This window comes from Dermacentor andersoni, chromosome 7 (assembly GCF_023375885.2).
Source record: "Dermacentor andersoni chromosome 7, qqDerAnde1_hic_scaffold, whole genome shotgun sequence".
Classification (NCBI taxonomy): domain Eukaryota; kingdom Metazoa; phylum Arthropoda; class Arachnida; order Ixodida; family Ixodidae; genus Dermacentor; species Dermacentor andersoni.
In genome coordinates, this window is record NC_092820.1 from 65,266,873 (window position 1) to 65,284,012 (window position 17,140).

General features: G+C 47.2%; 1 long non-coding RNA gene across 2 annotated transcripts in view; it reads left to right on the forward strand.

Moving 5' to 3' along the window:
- The window catches only part of LOC129385765 (uncharacterized), a 67,532-nt gene extending 51,005 nt beyond the window's left edge, over window positions 1–16,527 (forward strand). For both annotated transcript variants that reach the window (XR_008613319.2, XR_011895428.1), the window contains exons 3-4: window positions 11,050–11,127; window positions 16,308–16,527. This is a non-coding gene — a long non-coding RNA (uncharacterized lncRNA). The remainder of the gene's footprint in view (window positions 1–11,049; window positions 11,128–16,307) is intronic.
- Window positions 16,528–17,140: the final 613 nt, after the last annotated feature.

A 17,140-nucleotide genomic window follows, 5' to 3' on the forward strand; every position in this document is an offset into this window, starting at 1 on the left:
GGGGAATGATAGCCAAGGATAGCAACATTTCTAGAATACATAAATGGAACGAACACTAACAGATAAAATGCGACGAGTAATTGACATACTGCAGATACGGGAAGCACGTCGAGAACAAAATAGCTCAAGTGGTTACAAAGTGCAGGAAGCGCAAATTGCAGTGCACATGAAGACAGGGGTGGAAAGGAAAGGATGTGAAATCGAAAGGGCTGTGCCGGCCAGAAACAGATACATTTTGGATGCTAGCTGAGGCAACAATCTTTAGAGTCACTGACATAAACCCTGAAGTGCATCATACAGGCATCGACAGCGCTTTGTTTATAACATGATTCATTTTAGCGCGAGTTTGCATCACCGGTAGAACATAAGTGTGCTGCACAGTCACTAGCTTTTTAGGTGTGCCGCGGACAATCAGGAAGCTAGAATATGTTTTCAAAACTGCGCCAAACAGGCAAAAAGCAAAATGAAAGCACAAGAAGTCTTGAAATGACACATGACAATATTCCAATCCCACACACTGTGCGAATCGATATGAGCGAAGCTTTCAGGGCTGTTCGCGTTAATTGTCGATAGTTAGCGGTGATATTGAGCGCACATGTTTAACTTCTTCAGCTATTAGTCCAATACGGAAGTGCTGAGTTGATGTAAAGCGTAACCTTGCGTGCACTACAGCTGTTTGTTTAGTACACAGAAAACAAAGGGGGCTGTGTTTCTTCGATGCGTTGTTGTTCGCTATGATACATAATATCTCACAGGGTTAAGCATTGTCATTGCCTCGCCGGGCGGATCACACCGGGGATGACCTATTAAAATTCAATTGAATTTGGGCTGAAGTAATAAACTTCATTGAATTTTGGACTGTACATGCCAAAACCACTATCAGATTATGAGCCACGCCGTAGTGGTGGACTCCAGATTAATTCTGACACACTGGTGCTCTCTAACCTGTCCCTTAATTCTAAGTGTACGAGCCTTTTTTTTATTTCACGCCGTCGAAATTCGGCTGGCGCGTCCGGGATCCAACCTGTGACCTCAAGCAATGCCATAGCCGCAAAGCTACCACGGCGGGCACACAAGTATTGATTAGACGCGTGACCGCCTCCGTACTGTCGCCGAGACCCTACGGTACGCTTTAATGCAGATCTACTTCCACACGTCTTTCGCAAGAGTTCCCCTTGACAATTTTGCATGGTGTTTAATTTTTATAAATAGCAGAAACGTACCATCATCATCATCAACCTGGTTACGCCCACTGCAGGGCAAAGGCCTCTACCACACTTCTCCAACTACCCCAGTCATGTACTAATTGTGGCCATGTTGTCCATGCAAGCTTCTTAATCTCATCTGTCCACCTAACTTTCTTTCGCCCCCTGCTACGCTTCTCTTCCCTTGGAATCCAGTCCGTAACCCTTAATGACCATCGGTTATCTTCCCTCCTCATTACATGTCCTGCCCATGCCCGTTTCTTTTTATTGATTTCAACTAAGGTGTCATTAACTCGCGTTTGTTCCCTCACCCAATCTGCTCTTTTCTTATTCCTTAACGTTACACCTATCATTCTTATTTCCATAGTTCGTTGCGTCGTCCTCAATTTAAGCAGAACCGTTTTCGTAAGCCTCCAAGTTTCTGCCCCGTAGGTGAGTACTGGTAAGACACAGCCATTATACACTTTTCTCTTGAGGGATAATGGCAACCTGCTGTTCATTATCTGAGAATGCCTGCCAAACGCACCCCAGCCCATTCGTATTCTTCTGATTATTTCCGTCTCATGATGCGGATCCGCCGTCACTACCTTGAATAAGTAGATGTATTCCCTTACCACTTCCAGTTCCTCGCTACCTATTGTAAATTGCCGTTCTCTTCCGAGACAGTCAAACATTACTTGCGTTTTGTGCAGATTAATTTTTAGGCCAATTCTTCTGATTTGCCTCTCCAGGTCAGTGAGCATGCATTGCAATTGGTCCCCTGAGTTACTAAACAAGGCAATATCATTAGCGAATCGCAAGATACTGAGGTATTCTCCATTAACTTTTATCCCCAATTCTTACCAATCCAGGTCTCTGAATACCTCCTCTAAACACGCTGTGAATAACATTGGAGAGATCGTATCTCCCTGCCTGACGCCTTTCTTTATTGCGATTTTGTTGCTTTCTTTATGGAGGACTGCGGTGGCTGTGGAGCCGCTATACATATCTAGCAGTATTTTTACATACGGCTCGTCTACACCCTGATTGCGTAATGCCTCCATGACTGCAGAGTTTTCGACAGAATCAAACGCGTTCTCGTAATCAATGAAAGCACGAGCAGTGCGAGTCGTGAAACGGTTGAACCATCGCGGAGCACGAGCACACAGCTACCGAGGACCACGGTAATGACGAAATTACGCACGCTCTTCAAAGCATAGCAGCGCACGCTTCCCGATAACAGCAGATAACGAAACATGAAACGTCCTGCAGCGGGCTAAGCTGGCGCCGGGCCGACGGGGCCACACGACGCGCTCGCGGAAACGGTGGAGGTTGAGGGAGCTCCGAGGGAGTTACGAGGGAGGGCGAGATGAGAGCAGTTGGGGGTCGAAGGGCGCGCGTGCATGTATCGGCGAGCGTGCGCGCGACGATTTAGAGGGCCATGCAAGGGAAACGGTTTTTCGGCTTCGCCCTCCCCATAGACTCCATAGACTCCCCATAGGCCGAATACCTGTTTTGTAGTTTGATCTGGAATTCCTCTATTTTACCTTTTACCGATAACCCATTGATCCGCTTCTTCTGTACCAGTCTCTTCCGCTCCCTCCTCAAGTCTAGGCTAATTCGAGTTCTTACCATCCTATGGTCACTGCAGCGCACCTTGCCGGGCAAGTCCACCTCTTGTATGATGCCAGGGCCAGCGCAGAGTATAAGGTCTATTTCATTTCTAGTCTCGCCGTTCGGGCTCCTCCACGTCCAATTCCGGCTATCCTGCTTGCGAAAGAAGGTATTCAATATCCGCATATTATTCCGTTCTCCAAACTCTACTAATAACTCTCCCCTGCTATTCCTAGATCCTATGCCATATTCCCCCATTCACTTGTCTCCAGCCTGCTTCTTGCCTACCCTGGCATTTCGCACATCAGTATACTGTATTTTATTTTGACTTTACCCATCGCCGATTCCATGGCATCATCGAAGCTTTCGACTTCCGGGTCTTCATGACCGGATGTAGGGGATAGACTTGTACGACCTTCAATTTCTACCTGTTATTAAGTTTCACAAGTCCTGCCACCCTCTCGTTAATGCTATGGAGTTCCTGTATGTTACCAGCTATATATTTATTAATCAGGAATGAGACTCCAAGTTCTCGTCTCTCCGCTAAGCGCCGGTAGCACAGAATGTGTCCGCTTTTTAGCACTGTATATATGTTCTGTCGTCCTCGTAACTTTGCTGAGCCCTATTATATCCCATTTACTGCCCTCTAATTCCTCCAATAGCACTGCTAGACTCGCCTCACTAGATAAAGTTCTAGCGTTAAACGTTGCCAGGTTCAGACTCCAATGGGGTCCTGTCCGGAGCCAGGGATTCTTAGCACCCTCTCCTGCATCGCAGGTCTGACAGCCGCCGTGATCAGTTGCTTTGCAGCTGCTGGGGACTCCGGGCCGCGGTTTGATTGTTGTGTTCATATAGGAGTTTGCGGTCAAGTGCTGCACAGGGTGGTCAATCCATCCCTGGTGAGGAAGTGCGTTACCGCTTCTGGTCTCCGGGATCAGGCCACACTCCAGGCCTATTTATGCAATTTCATCAACACGCGGATTTTTTTTTAATCCGGTGGAAAATTGCGTGGCACCGGGATTCGAACCACGGTCCTCTTGCACGCGAGGTGATTGTTCCACCTCTACGCCAACGCTGCATTCGTACAAACGTACCATATCGTACCTTAAACTTAAATTTATACTGTTTGCCCATAAAGACTGTTGTGTCTATAGTAGCGGCATTTCCTTGCCTTCTCACGTAACCTTATCCTGATTTCCCCCTTTCGCGCCCCCTTGTGTGGGAAGTGCAAAGAAGAGTGGCATGGCTGTGACTGGTTTTGTGACTCCATCAGTCCTATCGATGCTGTGCCTCCTCTCCAGCGTCGTCTCTGCCATTCTATTTAGCTTCTCTCGTGACTTGCACGTAAGCAGAAAGCTAAGTGCTGCAATTTCTGCCATGCTTTTGCGGGGGTGACGGATAATTACAGCTGTCTAGAGACTAATATGCTGATGCCCAGGAGCTCCAGAGGGCACTGTGCACATTGGACGCGGTCCATAGGTCCAAACAAGTTTCTCACAACAATTTACTCTATGCCGCGCTCCTGTCATTGGCACACACCTTGTGGAAGTGCACACAGATCAGTTCAGTATACGTGGAGGACAAGATAGAACCGGACCTTCTCGAGGAGCGATGGCTAAGCGCTCTGACTAGCTCAGAACTACACGACCAATTATGGGCTATCCAGCGGGCCCGGGCAGCGGTGGAAAGGCTATGCCTCACTGCACACAATGCCCGGGTGGCCTGAGCCCGGGCTGGCAACCTCGCAGGTCCTTTTTCCATTAAAGTTTTTTGCGTCCGTCCGTCCGTCCTGACATGTATACACACGCTCCGAACAATTCCCCAACGTAGTGAGCCAGACAAAGTCAGTAGCAGCAGTCATACAGTAGACGGAATCGGCAAAGAAAGCATCGCTTTAATAAAATAAGACCATAAGATTCCTTACAAAAAACATGTTTTGTTGTCGTCGTATGCAGGATAAATGGCTCGAAATTCAAAGCAGTTAAATGATGAAGCTATTACTATACGCTTTTACGCAAACGCATCTACGAACACTGGAGCAGCCACCTGTTCTCCACATTTTGGTATGGGAAGAGCGTAAAAGTATAACTGGGTCCTGGAAACATGGAGTCATACCCATGTTTTAGGCAAGACATGAATTAGCAAAGGGTAAAAGAGGCATGCAAAGATCCTTTAAGAATTTGCGGCACCTGGGAAGGAAATCAAGGATGGTAGTTTTATCGGTCATATAAACTTGTAAACACGGACAAAATCACTAAATTAACAAGCATGCTGCCACGCCCGCACAAGCAAACACGAACGCATCACACTCGATAACAAAGGACACTCGCTGCCAAAAAGCTTGTGTGAGGTAACGCGACAGTAGCAGCGAACGAGTGACCTTCGTGCTGCATATCGCTTCAACAAAACACAGTATGCACAAAGGTACGAGCCGCCGGCGCACCTAGACTGTCCCAAGGCAGATCACTCTCAAGATACGGACGCGCGTTACGGCGAATAGCCGTCGCATGCGCAGTTGCAGACAGAGTAGAACGCCGCCGTCTTTCCTCCCTTCCCCCCGGCGCTGCGCAACGTTGGGTGCCCCGCGCGCAGAAGAAGACGACGGCTTTATCCCCACTTTCGTCTCTTTAGAGGCGGGGCAAAATTTAGTCGCGATCATCAGCTTCCCTCACACGCTTTCATTCTCACATGCACTGCAGAAAGCGCTGTGACGGCGTTATCGCCCGTGCGCCTTATACGCAACGTCACGGCATGGTCCACGGAAGAAATGCGCCTGGAGTGTCCATATAATTGCTATCGCAATAAAAGGCGTGGCTGGGAATAGCTCACCAACGTCCAGGTAGTGATACCGGAGATAAATATAGAGAATGAATTGATTGTATTGAGTAATGCGTTAATGAAATATTGCCACGGGATTTTAGCCATAGACATGAATGCGCACATATAGGATTTACTGCATCTCTTCGATTAACAGAAAATGATTGTAGTTGACAGGTCGCATAAGTTTCATGTGGAGATACTGTGGCAATGATGGAATCTATGGACTTTGTCTTAGCATTAAAACGATGTAAAAACAACCCGAACAAATTAATACCTTCGATAATAAACAGATAGCCTTGGTAGAGATGGCAAGCGTAGAAGTACAAATTTTACATCAAATTACCAATAGTAGCAGGGTAGCGGCTAAAGAATTCTGCTGCCATTTGTAGCAGGATTCTTAAATATATGGGAAAAGGAAATAACAGAGATCTCAAAAAACACTAAAAGAAGATATAGTAGCTTTCTACTGTCAATCTGTGGACTTATACGAACTGTAGAATTAACGCAGCGGGGGATGAGACAAACACACCAATACTTTATAGGAGTGTAAATGTTACAGCGCATGATTAGTAGAAAGAGAAAATAAGCAAGCTATAAAAGAGAGTAAGCAGGCACCTAGCGATTACAGAGAAGCTATCAACTTGGTTTGACATTAAGAGGAATTACCTGACAAAACAAGTACCAAGGATTGAAAAGAGCGCAGTACAAGTGTGTAAGAAAAATAAGTGTGGAAGTCAATGGGGAGTACATCACGCTCGCAAAAGAAGCAAATCTACACGAAAAACATTCTAAAACCGTGTGAGAGCACTAGCCACTCTGATTAAAAGTTCGCAAACGGCTAAGAAAGGCCTCCACCGCAATATATTTGACAGACAGGATGTGCTGCAGTACCCTAAAGGACAGTAGCACAGCTTGGGCAGGAAAGAAAGCTTAGTCTAGATTCAACCCGATCCAGCAAGAAGGCCGAGAGATCAAAAATACACGTACAAATATTTACTAAAAACAGGGCCAGAAGAAAATGTCCTTAATAAGACGGCAGCCGTAAGACATGATATCCTAGTAAAGATAAACAAACAGCTAAGTCACAGGGACAGCTAACTATTGCCATAGAGCAAGCGATTTAAGCCAATGAATTCCCTATTGGATTGCGTGAAGGCACGGTGGACTTAATCTGCAAAGGCAAATGTGATAAGGATAAGGTTAGCTCATGCACGCCAACAACAGTTGCATCTGTGTTATAAGAATTGCTATGCAAGAAACAAAATCACACTTCTCATTGTGGATGGAACAAAATAGATGGTTGCCCTAAGAAGGGCGAAATACTGATAACGATATCCTGAGCCTCCTATGAGTTGAGATAAGGGGTAACACACCACTGATCTCAACTCATAGGAGGCTCGGGCAGAACAATTTCTGGCTATCTATGCCAGGCTATTCCTACCTGCTGCAACCTGACCACCACCATCGCCGTCAGCATGGCTTAGCGTTACGCCTTAAGTCCTCGGACCGCATTCATATTGCGCATTCCATAGGCAGAGCACGAGCGGAGGCAATGGGCAGAGAGGAGCAGGTCAGTAGCGCAGAGGGGGAGCAAATGCTTGCCGGCCCATTCAAAGTTCAATGCTCACAGAGAGCAGTCGATGGGGCAAATGTGTATCACGTGACCAGAATATTTACGTTCCTGTGGAAATTGTCACGCAGCCTTCGATTCTCAGCCGCCATTACTCCTACACACTGAAACAAAACGACGGGAACGCAACGTAACTAAATTGATATGGCTTAAGTGTCTTCTTTCTCATTCCGCTTAACCGTCGACTACTTTGGACGTTGCTAAAATGCTCCTGTTCTGCTATCGCGTTTAAGCGTTCCTGCTCCTGTTCCCCCATTTTAATGCAGCTAACCTTGAAAGGGAACTTTGGGGACGCTTTGAGTGTTCCTGTTCAGCCAAGGAAATGCGCTACAACTATACACCGGTGCGCTAAAATCTCTGGTGATTTTAAAGGTGATAACAAGCCATCGAAGCCATGTAGTGATTACGCACTGGCGTCACTGCGCTGCTTGTAAAGTGCGACACTGGTGAAATTACATAGCGGTCTAATTGCCTAAGAGCACTTAGCCCAACAAGAAAGGTCGCACTGTTCAGGGAGCTGGTCAGGGTTTCTGTTCGCGCAATTTTTTGTTTAAATTCCGAAGAAGAACTTAGTCAAGAAAATCAGACCTGGTGTTAGCAATTTTGCTTGCTGAATAGTATGACACCTACATTCCATGTGCGGTACAGGTAAACATATAGAATACATATGCATATATATGAACGCTACACATTGCGCGTCGCTGCCTACAGCGAACATTTGTTTGAAGCGTCCATACAAATACTTTCGCAAATAATCAGAATTACGGTATACCGAGGGACCTACAACTTGAGTTCATACCAGAAAGACGCGTACAGGAATGTATTTCTGCCCTAACTACGCACGAAGTCCGACAGCTTAGAATATAAACATTATATGTAGCATTTCTACATAATAAGGGAGCTTGCGACAACGTAGACGGGAGAGTGTTATGTGGCATTCCTAAGCACGAGCCTATAGATGATGATTTCGTGGAGCTGCTGAGTGAGAGATATAGGAACAGCCGAGTAGAACGCGTACGGGAAGGCAGGAAATGTGATGATGCTGGGCAGATTCACCAAGAACTGAAGCAAGGATTCCCTCTGTCTGCACTGTTCTTCACTGTTTTTTAGGCGAATGTAAAGATGTTTGAAAAATAGTGAATTTGGTTTATTTTTGTTCTATCCACAATCAGTAAATGGGGAAAAACTGGTAGAGGCTGATAAGTGCGGATGACACAGTGCTACTATCGCGCCATGCCAGATATTTAGAGATACTTGTAAATGTGTGCGACAATTGAGTGACAGATATGGGCCTTAAGCTTAGGGCAGATAAATCGGGAATTATCTCTAATGAATAGGCACGTAATCAGGTGGCATCAATTTAAAAGCAAGTCATATTCATAGTGACGGAGCTTAAATAATTGGCTGAATACATAAAAGAATGTAAAACCTACTCAAGCATCCGCGCAGATGATCCCCGAATGAAGGGGAAGTGGCATGCAATGGCAACAACACAAGGAACACATTATGGCTGCAATAAAAATGAGCTGGCGTGAAGAATACCTAATGGAGCAATGGTAGCAGCTATAACGCTCGAAAATACCATGATGTGCCTAAAATTGGACGTCTTGTTGTTCGTCATTGGAAGTTAACCAAAGATCAGTAACCAAGCTGGCAGTGGAGGTCCCTGGTAAAAGAACAAACGAGGCATTGCAATGTGGAATCACTTGAGCCGCCTAGAAAGCCAGAGAAGCGCCGAGAAGATTTAGTTTTGAAGAAAGACTATGGAATGTGAATGAAAATATGTGATTGGCTAAATTAGATTTATATATGTACTTCCAAAATGTAGAAACAGAATCAAGGAAGATGTAAAGAACGCTGGCAACGATGTGCAGGTTAATTTGAAGCTTAAATAGAAACAAGGAGTCATAAATAGCAGGAGGCCTAGAGAGTCCATGGAGGTGTACATGAATAGAAAGCAATTATAAAGAAAATCTATACAGTAACCCAATGGAGAGTGCCTTGCCAGTCTAGGCCAGATCAGCTTGCCTAAGAACAAAAAATATACCGGACAAAACATTCGCAACGGTGCGCCGTATGTGTCTGCTGCCGCAAAATCAAAAGACAACTCAGCACATGTTACAGGGTAAGTTGTCACACAGGTGTTCTAATAGCGAGACACGCTTTAAACGCCCACATTATCGCAGGGTTAGGGTTTAAAGCGAATGGAAGCATTACCTTTTTAAAAATGGTTTTAGGCACAAAAAGTAAGACACTGACAACATAATAAAAGACAAGATCAGGCGCGCACCCGTTATCCATATATGTTATTATGTTGTCCATGCCTTAATTTTTTCCCTATGGCCATTTCTAAAAGGCCATGTACTAACCAGGCCAATAGCAGACGTTGCTAAGCATTAAGTCGTCAACTTTCGATTTAAGAAAGCCACGGCTAGTATATTGGCGGAAAAAAATCAGCGCAGTCATTTGAAGGATCGGTTCCTTTACAGGTGCAGGCAACAACGCAAGGTAGATTTAGTTGTTTGAGGAAGCGAGAAAAGATTACGACGACGTAGGCAAAGGACTATAGTGAGAAGCATATAAAGCAGCTGATCAGGTTAAATATGGGTATTCTTTACCTCCCCTCTTCAAAGTGCATATCAAAGCACTATAATCATCAGAATAATAATCACTGGGATGCGCGCTCTCGAACATCTGCGCCATCTTTTCTAGCTCATTGTTTGGCAGGCGCATTTCGGTGCATTGTTATGATCTGAAGCAATATGTAGTTCTGGGACGCTATAACCTAAAGCTATACCAACCACTTCTATTCCAATTCTGCAATCAGCCCTCCGCGATTGGTCAAAAACATTTTTGGACCACCCCCAGTTCTCTTGTCGGTCACGCCATGCCATGGAAACGGTGATAGCTCCCCCATCTTGTATGACGTGTACACATTGATTATGCATGATTGTACCGAGCAAATGAAAAATACTTATTTCTGATTCGACGCCTTTTCGCCATTAGCCCTGGGCTATTGGCCACAAGTTTTTGGGCTGCGCCCACTTCATCTGCCCGTCATGCGACGTCACAGAGCCGCGAAAATTCACCATGTCAAAGTGACGTGTACGTGTTACAGATGTACTAATATACCGAACAAAACGGAATTTTCTTCTGAATAGCTGCAGGCTGACCCGTTCCGAAAGGAATAAGCGATGGCTGCCACCGATCGCTCAGGCAATGGCTACTCGCAGTTGCCGAAGAACATGGGTTTATTTGCGTATAATGAAACTTTTTGCGTGGCCGTGTAACGTTTTCGAGCACTTTCGGCACGTTTACGACCTCGTTCTGTCAACTCTTCTTCGCTGACGATCCATTTTAGTGTCATTCTTAAGCTTCCGTTAGATTCCGCCGCGCTTTCTGACCAGCCACCGCAAGATGAGTCACAGACGCCGGTACTACCCTCTTAATCCGGTTATCAATTTTCAGTGCACTGGCTCGGCGCCATCGAATCCCTCTCCACTTGAGCGTGCTTCTCGCCTCTTGTCAGCCAATTAGATAACACAAGCCGCTCCGTGTAGGTAATGTTATTCGTTTTTCAAGCAAACAAAAGTAACCTCCTATGAACGAGGAGATTATTTGATTTGTCTTTTCAGACAACCCCGCGGGTCGTCACCCGATGCTTGCGTCGGCGGTTACGCGAATTTGTCGTCAGGAGATTGAAATAAAAACATATTGGAATAGATTTAGGCTATAGGGCCCCTGGTACACGTGAATGATCGCCTTCCTGACTTCAACGTGATGTTTTCTGTTTTACCCTAGGAAAAGGCGGAACATACTATACCCTATATTTTTGGGACCAGCACGAGCATTGCGCCGTGTTTTTGCTGCGAAAGAATGGTAAGAAATTTGAAATGTGTATATATTACAGGGAATAAATAAAGCCAGGAGGACTATTTTACACTGGGAAGCGGCGTAAAGACGTAGCCGCCGTGCCCACCATTTAGGCCGGCCAGCCAATGTACCGCGGTATCCTGGGAGCAGCCGATACCGAAGCCACCCATGTTCCGCACATCAGCGTGTTTTACTCTCGCGCTACATGCATGTGAGCCGCCTTCTTGGCGGGTTCTGTAGATTGTGGGAACGTTGCGGTACCTAAGCCCACGCCCGCAGGCCCCAGCACTAGCAGGCCACGCCCAACAGCACCTGCAGCCGAGTCCCAAACCACTCCTCGTGCTAAAGAGTCACTTTTGTCCTCCACTTCTTCGTGTGCTGCCTCAGATTCTGGAGTTCCCATACTACCCCTCCCTCTGCGAAGGCGATGATGGCCCTGGCCCATGGCAGTTTGAAGCGACGGCACCGCACCACCGGCGGTGGACAAACCTTGCTGACTGCTGCACCAAACAAGGAGCAGTGGAGCAGGCAACGTCCGAATCACCATGTCTTCCAGGAGCCCGAAGGCCCACAGCCTGGTTCGCGAAGATGTGGCCGGCCAGGTGGTGGAGCCTCCGAGTTGTCGAGGTCTTTCAGGAACCGCGAGGCCCTAAACCATTCCCAGCGGCACACCTGGCCCGATCTTCCTCCTCGACCACATTGTGATGAGTGCACGCAGCAGGTCGCCAGAAATAGCAGCCGCCCGCTCGCTGCCATTTCACCGCACAGATACCACAGGGCACCGCATCACGCAGTTAACAGGAGGGAAGATCGCAGATGATGATGACTGTCGCTTGAGCGGTGCCACTTCCGCTACCGTTGACATGTGACCTCAAGCACCCATAAGGTTTTTCCCGTAGCTGTAGTTGCACTCCTTCGGAATCATAGTCATCGTCGTCTTCACTGCCACAGAGGCCGGGCGGCGCCGAGGAACTACCGCCAGAGTCCGACATCTTGCCCTCCGCGGGCTCGGACGAGGACGAAGTGTTGAATTTTTCTGGGCTTCTCTACTTGACGAGCAGTCCTTCGGAGCCATTTCCTTCGACAGCTTGCGTCTGCGTGCCTCGGCGGCTCCCTTCACCGTCAACGGTCCAGTCGTTGTCGCTCTCCGCCACACGTAGTTTCCGTGCTTAGACAACTTGTCGCGTTGATGCAGGGAATGCGCCAACTGTAGCTCCACTAGCTTGAACACCATGTAAAATACCGCTTGGCTTCAGTTTCCCATGGCAGACCCGATGACGGTGACATAGGAAGTGCCGGGCGGAAACGCTCCTCAGCGGACTCCAGAACTGCAACTCGCACAGCGTAGATCACCTTGCACCAGGTCACGCAGGTGTCACTACAGGCCGTGGGACGGGCGCAGCCCGCCTTTCTCATCATCATGGTCCATCCCGGAATGCAGCCAGGGCCTCACTTTACGGGTGCCAATGTGGGAACGGCGTGGTTCCGCACTCCACGCCAGCTGGCGCAAGTCCTGGCCGGCCGCGCCCACGAGCGTCCAGCCGAGTTTCAAACCACCGCTCGCACTGACGAGTCACTTTTGTCCTCCACATATTCGACTGCTCGGTCCGATGGCGGATTTCCCGTAAGATGATAGTCCCGCCGCTGCAGGTCCTCGCTCCTGAAATACACGCAAAAGGCGCGCGTATAGAAATAAGTGAGTCTGCAAGCCTGTATACATGAGTGACATTTCGTAGCGTTCATGAAGAAGCCCACGTTAAGTCCGTACTTTGGTGAAGCGTACGAATAGCTCTCTCGTGGTCGTGGCTGAGATTGTCGCAGGGGACGAAGTTGTACGAGGAAGCGTCATTACGACTGATAAGGAGACAGCCGCCTCTGTCGCAGGTTAGATGTATAGTGGTGCTCAAAATAGGGCTGCAGCAGGATTTTGCGGTGGATGCACAAATCGCAGAGACGTGCGCAGGTCAAGTGCGCGCCTGTGCGCAGACAGTGCCGCAGGAACACCACGAACTGCTTTGCGCGTTGATGACATGGCCTTCTGTCATGACATGGTCTTCTGACATGGTCTTCTCGGGAAGCATACTTGAGGCGTATTGGCCGGTTCTTGGCGCGTGCCAAGATTTAAGGCCGTTCATGTTCTCGTAGATGCATGGGCCTGGTAGAAGTCGGAGCTCCGCAAGAAAACCATGTGCCAGCTAGCGACTTTCGTGGAGATAGCGCAAGTGTTGATCACTCACGTTGCTGTCGTAAAAGCGAATTTCTAGCTGAAGAAATCAGATGGCACAGCTTCTTCTGCAAAATTATGGTAGGCCATGCATCCGCGGAAGGTGCGAGCACAGAAGACCGGAAGGCCCACCAGCTGCTGCTTCCAGCCAAATATTGAATACCGATAGCATCTGGGTTGTGGTGGTTGTTGAAGACATTGCGAAGGTTGTGCTTGTGGCGTCGCGATGGCTTCGATTGTGAAATTTGGGCCTAGTGGAGCCTGTTGGAGACCCTCTGAATCGGTGATGAGTTAGGTGCCCCTGAACGGAAAGCCGATCGCTTGCGGGCACGTCCAGGAAAGGAAAATGACGACCCATAGAATAGCTGAAAGCGCTTGCGTTTGGCCCTGTGAATCCTTTGGAGGGAGTGGTGACACCACTGCCTTCGAGATGGGGAGGAGGCTCACAGATTGAGTAAAGGTTTGACGCTGGGACCACTGCATGCTGACCATGGGTACGGGTGGGCGCTGGCGATGTGGGACGACAAGTCGCGTAACGACACGGCGGGTCCATTGGCGATAGCTGTTGTAACTAGTGCTTGAGATGGCGCAGTGAGTAAGGACGACTGCCCGCAAGTCCTTGTAGAAGAGGAGACGGCGGTGAGGGGTGGCAGCCGGAGCCTAGCACGTCGCCGAAGCCTGCAAGCTTGTTGATATGGAAGTGGCTGTCCAGCGGGATGAAGCAGATGTCCGGCAAGCCGATATGGACCTCGCGGATAGCCTACAAGCGTGAGACATCTGCCGGACCGCGTAAGGTCACGTCACTCTCCCCTTGGTAGATTCACTACACTGACGGTGGCATGGCTGAGCTCGGTTGTCCTGGTCCGTAAGCTTTTACGCGTTCTAAAAGCTGATTTTCAGTTTCGCCTCAGGTGATTAGCCTAAATTGGGCTAGAAAATCGCGGGAGGCGAAACCGAACGTCGGGTTTTTCAACGCGTACAAGGTAGCAGCCCCGGTTACGAAATTGTGGGCGGCAGCTTGAAGAGGTAGTCGCGGGGGCCACAGTTTATTTAGACTAGCCAGCCATGATGCCGCGGGTTTTTGGGAGCGACCGATTCCGCGGCCGCCTGGTTGAGCGCCACAGCGATTTCTATTATGGTGTCAAATGTACGCAAGCCGTGTTCTTCTTCACCGGCTTTGGAGGCGGTAGTCGTGCCGCTACATTACGAAGCCGGCAGTGGAGTTATAAATCCCATGCAATTATCAATACGACTATGCCAGGCAAAACCTACGGATCATATGGAAAGAAGAAGCACCCACGTCGCTTTCACTACATTGCACTCATCACCTACACCGTAACCCAGGCTCCACTATGTGTAATCAGCGCAGAGCCCACAAGTGGAACATTCTCCGATTCCCGGAAATGCCCCATAGCCTACCGTTCCCAAAACACTGTATCGCCGACGTTACTATTCAAATAGCACCCGTGCTGGTGGCAGGACTTGATCACTTCACTAGCAGCGTTTAGAAAACGTTAATAATTATTAACTGTGCCAGCGGGCTTAAGCAGACAACATCAACGTAATGTGGACTGGTGTGTAGTTTAGCGCTCCACTTCAGTTCATTTTTTATGTACTGCACCATGCATTATTCTTCAATAAAACTTCATGCTGGGCTAGTTGGTGATGCATTCTGTAAAACTGAAGGTTGCGCTAAAAAGGACGAACGCACGGTGAAAAGACGACACAACGACGAAGTAACGCTACTGACAACTGGTTCATTTTTTGAAAATGGTTCAGTATTTACGAGAATCACAACACATGCGCACAACCGAACTGCGCCAGCCTTCTTTATCGCAATATCGCAAACAGTTACGGGAAGTGAAGAATGATAGAACACCTAAGCAGCAATAAGTGAGCACATGGCCAATTGAAGAAAAGCCATATGTTACGATTTTTCAAATCTCTCCAGAAATTTGCGCTCAGCTGAGTACAAATTTATTGAAGCGTCACTGATGCACGGACCCGCCTTTTTTGTACGTGGAAAGCTTCCAGCAAAACTCTAGCTTTAGCGCTTGCACTTCTGCCCAGAATCTTTGCTTGTTTAAACCGCGGCACGCACTCGCAAACCATCACATGCGAAACTAAATTCGCAAGTTCTTTTTTTTTTAACAGTTTGACGTTTCTTCGTCGTTGTGACGTCTTTTCACCGTGTGTTCGGCCTGTTTAGCGCTACCTTCAGTTTTACAGAATCATACATTATGTTCTTCAACAAACAACGGTACATCGATATTACAATATGGCAGGTCAATACACAGGATATTTTCTTCAAAACAAATTAAAGTCATAATATCGCTAATATAAACATTACAAACAAGCAGAACGTTAGTATCACATGATTCGTGAGTCAATAATATACGCTAAGGTTTTCACTGGAGCGTTTTCCACAGCACTGCAAATAGCTTACTGTTTGAATCAGCCTGAATGAGTGGAAAGGTAGATGCCCAAGGCTTTCTTGTTGTCAGTAAATTTGAGCAATGTTTACAGTATTTTACAAATTTATCGTCATATCAATAATCAGACGAAATGCTTTTCTTTTCAAACTAATTACATAGATAGCTTCCCACACTAAATAGATTCCCACTGTTTAAATAATCCCCACTCTTTAGTAAATGTAGTTACAGTATGTCCCTTTCTCACTGACCAAAAAATAGTATCTTAAAATATCTGACTTGTCCACTAGCCAGAAAATTACATTTAAAAAATTCATATAATTTGCCTCTCTAGGCCATAACTTTAGCCTATGACCATTCCATCGTACTATTAGGGTTAATAGACAGCAGCACATATATGACTTGTGGTAAGAGCGTAATATTAGATGTAGAGCACATCTAAGGCTACTTGTAGTTCCATCATAAAAGAAGTTTTGGGTTACATTAAACAAGCAAATTCCAAGAGAGGACATTCCATTATTTCTTTTCAGGTAAGACTGATTGCCAGATGCACGTGTGGGGGGACCACGTTCGAGCACAGGTACCTAGGTGCGAAACGGCATATAAAAGCAAGTGTGATCAAAAATGGCCTGTTTATACTGACCAATGCGGACCACCTTGATTTATTCAAAATATTTGGTTTTTGTTGAATACGATATGAGTAATTTGCGTACTGAATAAAGGTTTAAAATCATTGCAATAAGGCATCAATATGTTGACAGAATGGTCGTTACTTGCGTTTTGTCTCGTTTCTATTGTGTTGTATTCCCCATTCAACTTCCTCGGATCTGCGTCACTATCGTCATCGCCAACGTAGACTTCCGTGGCGTGCGGCTTTTACGAATAACGTGTCCTATTTACAGCTGTCTTTGAAGTGGCGGACGTGCAGTTTTATTTCTAGTTCCGTAACCGCGCAATTGCGGTGATTTTCCGCCGCGTACTTGATGCTTACGAAGTCTGCTCACTTTTTTTGGGCAACAACATCCTTCAGCAAGTGTAAGCGGCACACTGATACTGAATCGTCTAAACGGCTATAGAGTGACGAGCCTACATGGGCTCCTGGCCCGGGGCTAGATTCCGATCCCCTTTCCTACTTAAACGATCAGCGCCGTTCATTGCCATGACATCAGCGGTGCTTCTATTGCCTACTGCAGTACCTTTAAACGAGGGACCTATAAGGAGCCACATTCACTACCACACAGTCGGATTTGCGGCACCGCAATAGATCGTTGCGAAATCCGTTAGATTTTTTTAGCAACAGACATCGTTGAGGAATGATCGGCGTCCCGTTGACACTGGCAGGTCCAGACGATTTCGGAGTGAC